Source organism: Coffea eugenioides, chromosome 1 (genome assembly GCF_003713205.1).
Source record: "Coffea eugenioides isolate CCC68of chromosome 1, Ceug_1.0, whole genome shotgun sequence".
NCBI classification, from domain to species: Eukaryota; Viridiplantae; Streptophyta; class Magnoliopsida; order Gentianales; family Rubiaceae; genus Coffea; species Coffea eugenioides.
The window spans coordinates 21,637,202-21,646,274 of record NC_040035.1 but is presented as its reverse complement, the minus strand read 5'-3'; positions in this window follow the sequence as shown (position 1 = coordinate 21,646,274).

The window sequence follows — 9,073 nt, the reverse complement described above, 5'->3', positions numbered from 1 at the left end:
TTTTTGGATTTGGGTGTTGAGGTCTTCTGATGAAATGTAGCTGGATGTCTTAGCTATCATATGCCTTTGGAATTTCGGCATTTGGACCTGTGTAGACTGAGGTGGACGAATTACAGCATTGTGTGATTTGGGAACCTGCAATTACGGTTCTGGGTTGGTTTTCTGCATTTTTGACCTGTTTGCACTCAAAACTGGGTTGAGTGACCTTCTGTAATGTTGTAGCCCTATCTCCTAGCTTCGAAACGGTGTATCTTGCACCTTCATACGACAATCGTAGCGCCTTTGGTACCATTACCGTAAAATGACGTCAAAACTGTTTTTCTGGTTTTGAGCTTAACCTTCATTTCCGGACTTTTTCCTAGCTTGACTTGTACTAGTACTACTTGGAGCTTGTTGAATAGCTATTGGATGAACTTGTTGTTGTGTGTGTACCTTTGGCGGTTTGAATGAGAAGAATAATGAAGCCATGATGGCTGGAAAAGTTAGCAATTTAGGGGAAGTGCGTCCGAACTTTTAAAGGATTTGTTTGCATTGGAGTTTGTGATCTAAGACTGGTTTTGAGCAAGGCAATGATACATGATGGATGGTTTCTGAGCCGTGGAGGTGAGTTGACCCTAAACTATTTCAAAGTACTTGTGAAATGTTTTCTTGCATTAATTATTCGATTTGCAATATGCGTGCTTGCATTGTGGAATTCATGACATTGATTTGGCTTCAATGAGTTCTGGGAAGTCTTGTGCTGGACACCAACGTCTCCACCTGTGTTTATGTTCATGTTTCGATGAGTTATTCTTGGAGCACCGATGTTTGCTCCCACTTTCGCTGGTTCGTGAGTTAATGGTTAAAATGGAAATATTTGAGCGCTTGGGTGTGTTCAAGTGCCTATGCGATTTCACCGGCTCACGAGAGCACTAACGACATTTGATCTCTGAAATCATGACATCATCGGAATTATCCGAAATGCAACATTGTGAAAATATATTTGCTTAATGAATTTTTTGCTGGTTACTCGCTGAGCTTCTAGCTCACCCCAAAAAAAATATTTTATTCCCCTCCACAGGGGCTCAAGGCGAAGGATTAAGGACTTTGTAGTACTTGTGCACGTGTATGGATGGCCTAAACTTTGTACAATTTTGGATTTGGAATTATTTGTATGTTATATTTGGATTTAGTTTCCGCTGCATTTGTGACATGTAATATTGGAGACGATGTGTATTTGTGGACCAGTTGATGTATATTGGATTTTTGTAGTGAACGACTGAGTCCCGGCGAGAGCTGGGCAGGCGGCCCGCCGATACCCTCAGGTTCGCCCTTGGGAGAGGTGGGGCTGTCACAGTTGGTATCAGAGCTTAGGCTTCAGATCTCTGTAGTGTATCCTAGGCTTGAAGTTTAGGATGCCGGACTGTGGGTTTGATTTGACTCTTGAGAGATTTGTGCAGGATGTCTTGACTTGATTGGTACAAGAGGGAATGTCGAGGACGACATTCTTTTAAGGAGAGGAGATTGTGACGCCCCGAAAAAAAATGAGTTTGAGAACCCGGAAATTTTTTTAATTTTCTAGGGTTTATTTTTTTAACGCCCGCCTTTTCTACATTTTCTTGACTAGAAAAATTCCCAGATAAAGTTTATGAGCAAAAATAGTTTTAAAATGATTTTTCTAGTATCGGTTAGTTTTTGAGAAATTAAAAGCGTATTTTGGACGTGAGACCCGCAAGTGCGGTAAATGCATTATATTTTTGACAACTTGTTGGAATTTTGTATTAAGTGATATTATTTTACAAGGTGTTAAGATATTTGTCTTGGAGAGACAAGAAGATAATCTCAAGCTTAAAGAGTGACAAGTGTCACCTTGTTATTGAAGGTTGGACTTTGACATTTGACCATCTTACTACCTTTACCAAATAAGTACCAAATTGATCCAAAATTACCTTCATTCTTCATCATCTTGGCTGAGCTTCACAAGGAGAAAAGAAAGGAAAGCTTTCATCTTACTTCTTCATTTCTTGCTCCAATCAAACAATTTAACCGATTAAACTTGGATTTGCTCCATAAAAACCTTTCTCTTGGTAGTATTAAGGTGTGTAGTGAAGTGGTTTGAGAAGCAAATGTGCTAAGTTGGGCCTTTTCTTGGGTTTGTAAGGTAAGTGACTAAGGAACCTTTCCTTTGATCTTGATAATGTTCAATTAGTGATTGGTGGTGGTTGAATAAGTGATTTTATGGTTGATTTCCTGATTTTGGTTGAAAATGATGAAGATTTATTATTTTTGGGGATTTTTCTGTTTTCATATGGATATGATTATGGGGTCATGTATGATGATTGAAAATGATGTTTAATGACTCTAGGAGGTGGAAAAAGTGATTAATTGCAACCAATTTCTGTTTTGGACCAAAAATTGAAAAGTGAGGGTTTTGTGATGAACATTCTGTCCGAATTTTTAGGTCCTAGATAGAGGCCGAATTGGCCTTGGATCAAAACATGAAAGTTGTAGATATTGATGTTTTAAGGGTGCCTGTAAAATTTCAGGGCATTTGGAGTAGTGTAGAATGAGATATGTCGTATTTACTATTGCTGTTCTGGGTTTCAGGATGGCCGAACTGAGCCTGTAAATGGGTTGTTTTGACTGGAATTTTTTTGGATTTGGGTGTTGAGGTCTTCTGATGAAATGTAGCTGGATGTCTTAGCTTACATATGCCTTTGGAATTTCGGCATTTGGACCTGTATAGACTGAGTTGTATTCATTACAGCATAGTGAAATTTGGGAACCTGCAATTACGGTTCTGGGTTGGTATTCTGCATTTTTGACCTGTTTTGCCACTTCAAAAAACTGGGGTTGGAGTGACCCTTCTGTATGTTGTCAGAACCTATCTCCTAGCTTCGAAACGCGTGTATCTTGTACCTTCATCGACAATCGTAGCGCATTGTACCATTACCGCCAAAAATGACGTCAAAACTGTTTTTCTTGGTTTTGAGCTTAACCTTCATTTCCAGGACTTTTATCTAGCTTGACTTGTCTTTGCACTTTTGGAAGCTTGCTGAATGGCATTGGATGAACTTGTTTTGCGAACTGCCATAACTCTGAAATGTGATGTACCTTTGCGGTTTGATGAGAAGAATAATGAAAGCCATGATGGCTGGGAAAAGTTAGCAAATTTAGGGGATAGTGCTGATCCGCACTTTTAAACGGATTTGTTTTTGCATTGAGTTTGTGATCTAAGGACTTTGGTTTGAGCAATGCAATGGATACCATGATGGATGGTTTCTGAAAGCCGTGGAGGTTGAGGTGACCCTAAACTATTTCCAAATACTTGTGAATGTTTTCTTGGCTATTAATTATTCGATTGCATATCATGCGTGCTTGCATGTGAATTCATGACATGATTTTGGCTTCAATTGAGTTCTGGAAAGTTCTTGTGCTGGACCACCAACGTCTCACCTGTTTATGGTTCATGTTCATGGTGTATCTGGAGCACGATGTTTGCTTCCCCACTTGTGAGTTCGTGAGTTAATGTTAAATGAAATATTTGAGCGTGGTGTTCAAGTGCTATGATTTCACCGGCTCACGAGAGCACTAAACGGACATTTGATCTCTGAATCATGACATCAATCGGGAATTATCTAAATGCAACATTGTGAAATATTATTTGGCTTATGTTTTTGCTGGTTACTCGCTGAGCTTCTAGCTCACCGCCAAAAATATTTTATTCCCCTCCACAGGGCTCAAGGCGAAGGAAGGACTTGTAGTACTTGTGCACGTGTATGGATGGCCTAAACTTTGTACAATTTTGGATTTGGAATTATTTTATGTATATTTGGGATTAGTTTCCGCTGCATTTGTGACATGTAATTATTGGAGACGGATGTGTATTTGTGGACCAGTTGATGTATATTTGATTTTTATATTGTAATTTAATTGAGCACTGTAGTGAACGACTGAGTCCCGGCGAGAGCTGGGCAGGCGGCCCGCCGAACCCTCTGGTTCGCCTTAGGGGGAGGTGGGGCTGTCACAAGTGGTATCAGAGCTTAGGCTTCAGATCTCTGTAGTGTATCCTAGGCTTGAAGTTTAGGATGCCGGACTGTGGGTTTGATTTAACTCTTGAGAGATTTGTGCGAGATGTCTTGACTTGATTGGTACAAGAGGGAATGTCGAGGATGACATTCTTTTAAGGAGAGGAGATTGTGACGCCCCGAAAAAAAATGAGTTTGAGAACCCGGAAATTTTTTTAATTTTCTAGGTTTTATTTTTTTAACGCCCGCCTTTTCTACATTTTCTTGATTATAAAAATTCCCCAGATAAAGTTTATGAGCAAAAATAGTTTTAAAATGATTTTTCTAGTATCGATTAGTTTTTGAGAAATTAAAAGCGTATTTTGGACGTCGGACCCGCAAGTGCGGTAAATGCATTATATTTTTGACAACTTGTTGGAATTTTGTATTAAGTGATATTATTTTACAAGGTGTTAAGATATTTGTCTTGGAGAGACAAGAAGATAATCTCAAGCTTAAAGAGTGACAAGTGTCACCTTGTTATTGAAGGTTGGACTTTGACATTTGACCATCTTACTACCTTTACCAAATAAGTACCAAATTGATCCAAAATTACCTTCATTCTTCATCATCTTGGCTGAGCTTCACAAGGAGAAAAGAAAGGAAAGCTTTCATCTTACTTCTTCATTTCTTGCTCCAATCAAACAATTTAACCGATTAAACTTGGATTTGCTCCATAAAAACCTTTCTCTTGGTAGTATTAAGGTGTGTAGTGAAGTGGTTTGAGAAGCAAAGGTGCTAAGTTGGGTCTTTTCTTGGGTTTGTAAGGTAAGTGACTAAGGAACCTTTCCTTTGATCTTGATAATGTTCAATTAGTGATTGGTGGTGGTTGAATAAGTGATTTTATGGTTGATTTCCTGATTTTGGTTGAAAATGATGAAGATTTATTATTTTTGGGGATTTTTCTGTTTTCATATGGATATGATTATGGGGTCATGTATGATGATTGAAAATGATGTTTAATGACTCTAGGAGGTGGAAAAAGTGATTAATTGCAACCAATTTCTGTTTTGGACCAAAAATTGAAAAGTGAGGGTTTTGTGATGAACATTCTGTCCGAATTTTTAGGTCCTAGATAGAGGCCGAATTGGCCTTGGTCAAAACATGAAAGTTGTAGATATTGATGTTTTAAGGGTGCCTGTAAAATTTCAGGGCATTTGGAGTAGTGTAGAATGAGATATGTCGTATTTACTATTGCTGTTCTGGGTTTCAGGATGGCCGAACTGAGCCTGTAAATGGGTTGTTTTGACTGGAATTTTTTTGGATTTGGGTGTTGAGGTCTTCTGATGAAATGTAGCTGGATGTCTTAGCTTACATATGCCTTTGGAATTTCGGCATTTGGACCTGTATAGACTGAGTTGTATTCATTACAGCATAGTGCAATTTGGGAACCTGCAATTACGGTTCTGGGTTGGTATTCTGCATTTTTGACTTGTTTGCACTCAAAACTGGGTTGAGTGACCTTCTGTAATGTTGTAGACCTATCTCCTAGCTTCGAAACGGTGTATCTTGCACCTTCATCCGACAATCGTAGCGCATTTGGTACCATTACCGCAAAATGACGTCAAAACTGTTTTTCTGGTTTTGAGCTTAACCTTCATTTCCGGACTTTTTCCTAGCTTGACTTGTCTTTGCACTTCTTGGAGCTTGCTGAATGGCTATTGGATGAACTTGTTGTTGTGTGTGTACCTTTGGGTTTGAATGAGAAGAATAATGAAGCCATGATGGCTGGAAAAGTTAGCAAATTTAGGGGAAGTGCTGTCCGAACTTTTAAAGGATTTGTTTGCATTGAGTTTGTGATCTAAGACTTGGGTTTGAGCAAGGCAATGATACATGATGGATGGTTTCTGAGCCGTGGAGGTGAGTGACCCTAAACTATTTCCAAAGTACTTGTGAAATGTTTCTTGCATTAATTATTCGATTGCATATCATGCGTGCTTGCATGTGAATTCATGACATGATTTGGCTTCAATGAGTTCTGGGAAAGTCTTGTGCTGGACACCAACGTCTCCACCTTGTTTATGGTTCATGTTCATGGTTATCTGGAGCACCGATGTTGCTCCCACTTTCGTGAGTTCGTGAGTTAATGTTAAATGAAATATTTGAGCGTTGGGTGTTCAAGTGCTATGATTTCACCGGCTCACGAGAGCACTAAACGGACATTTGATCTCTGAATCATGACATCATCGGAATTATCGAAATGCAACATTGTGAAATATATTTGCTTAATGATTTTTGCTGGTTACTCGCTGAGCTTCTAGCTCACCCCAAAAATATTTTATTCCCCTCCACAGGGCTCAAGGCGAAGGAAGGACTTGTAGTACTTGTGCACGTGTATGGATGGCCTAAACTTTGTACAATTTTGGATTTGGAATTATTTTATGTATATTTGGGATTAGTTTCCGCTGCATTTGTGACATGTAATTATTGGAGACGGATGTGTATTTGTGGACCAGTTGATGTATATTTGATTTTTATATTGTAATTTAATTGAGCACTGTAGTGAACGACTGAGTCCCGGCGAGAGCTGGGCAGGCGGCCCGCCGAACCCTCTGGTTCGCCTTAGGGGGAGGTGGGGCTGTCACAAGTGGTATCAGAGCTTAGGCTTCAGATCTCTGTAGTGTATCCTAGGCTTGAAGTTTAGGATGCCGGACTGTGGGTTTGATTTAACTCTTGAGAGATTTGTGCGAGATGTCTTGACTTGATTGGTACAAGAGGGAATGTCGAGGACGACATTCTTTTAAGGAGAGGAGATTGTGACGCCCCGAAAAAAAATGAGTTTGAGAACCCGGAAATTTTTTTAATTTTCTAGGTTTTATTTTTTTAACGCCCGCCTTTTCTACATTTTCTTGATTATAAAAATTCCCCAGATAAAGTTTATGAGCAAAAATAGTTTTAAAATGATTTTTCTAGTATCGATTAGTTTTTGAGAAATTAAAAGCGTATTTTGGACGTCGGACCCGCAAGTGCGGTAAATGCATTATATTTTTGACAACTTGTTGGAATTTTGTATTAAGTGATATTATTTTACAAGGTGTTAAGATATTTGTCTTGGAGAGACAAGAAGATAATCTCAAGCTTAAAGAGTGACAAGTGTCACCTTGTTATTGAAGGTTGGACTTTGACATTTGACCATCTTACTACCTTTACCAAATAAGTACCAAATTGATCCAAAATTACCTTCATTCTTCATCATCTTGGCTGAGCTTCACAAGGAGAAAAGAAAGGAAAGCTTTCATCTTACTTCTTCATTTCTTGCTCCAATCAAACAATTTAACCGATTAAACTTGGATTTGCTCCATAAAAACCTTTCTCTTGGTAGTATTAAGGTGTGTAGTGAAGTGGTTTGAGAAGCAAAGGTGCTAAGTTGGGTCTTTTCTTGGGTTTGTAAGGTAAGTGACTAAGGAACCTTTCCTTTGATCTTGATAATGTTCAATTAGTGATTGGTGGTGGTTGAATAAGTGATTTTATGGTTGATTTCCTGATTTTGGTTGAAAATGATGAAGATTTATTATTTTTGGGGATTTTTCTGTTTTCATATGGATATGATTATGGGGTCATGTATGATGATTGAAAATGATGTTTAATGACTCTAGGAGGTGGAAAAAGTGATTAATTGCAACCAATTTCTGTTTTGGACCAAAAATTGAAAAGTGAGGGTTTTGTGATGAACATTCTGTCCGAATTTTTAGGTCCTAGATAGAGGCCGAATTGGCCTTGGCTCAAAACATGAAAGTTGTAGATATTGATGTTTTAAGGGTGCCTGTAAAATTTCAGGGCATTTGGAGTAGTGTAGAATGAGATATGTCGTATTTACTATTGCTGTTCTGGGTTTCAGGATGGCCGAACTGAGCCTGTAAATGGGTTGTTTTGACTGGAATTTTTTTGGATTTGGGTGTTGAGGTCTTCTGATGAAATGTAGCTGGATGTCTTAGCTTACATATGCCTTTGGAATTTCGGCATTTGGACCTGTATAGACTGAGTTGTATTCATTACAGCATAGTGCAATTTGGGAACCTGCAATTACGGTTCTGGGTTGGTATTCTGCATTTTTGACCTGTTTGCACTCAAAACTGGGTTGAGTGACCTTCTGTAATGTTGTAGACCTATCTCCTAGCTTCGAAACGGTGTATCTTGCACCTTCATCCGACAATCGTAGCGCATTTGGTACCATTACCGCAAAATGACGTCAAAACTGTTTTTCTGGTTTTGAGCTTAACCTTCATTTCCGGACTTTTTCCTAGCTTGACTTGTCTTTGCACTTCTTGGAGCTTGCTGAATGGCTATTGGATGAACTTGTTGTTGTGTGTGTACCTTTGGGTTTGAATGAGAAGAATAATGAAGCCATGATGGCTGGAAAAGTTAGCAAATTTAGGGGAAGTGCTGTCCGAACTTTTAAAGGATTTGTTTGCATTGAGTTTGTGATCTAAGACTTGGGTTTGAGCAAGGCAATGATACATGATGGATGGTTTCTGAGCCGTGGAGGTGAGTGACCCTAAACTATTTCCAAAGTACTTGTGAAATGTTTCTTGCATTAATTATTCGATTGCATATCATGCGTGCTTGCATGTGAATTCATGACATGATTTGGCTTCAATGAGTTCTGGGAAAGTCTTGTGCTGGACACCAACGTCTCCACCTTGTTTATGGTTCATGTTCATGGTTATCTGGAGCACCGATGTTGCTCCCACTTTCGTGAGTTCGTGAGTTAATGTTAAATGAAATATTTGAGCGTTGGGTGTTCAAGTGCTATGATTTCACCGGCTCACGAGAGCACTAAACGGACATTTGATCTCTGAATCATGACATCATCGGAATTATCGAAATGCAACATTGTGAAATATATTTGCTTAATGATTTTTGCTGGTTACTCGCTGAGCTTCTAGCTCACCCCAAAAATATTTTATTCCCCTCCACAGGGCTCAAGGCGAAGGAAGGACTTGTAGTACTTGTGCACGTGTATGGATGGCCTAAACTTTGTACAATTTTGGATTTGGAATTATTTTATGTATATTTGGGATTAGTTT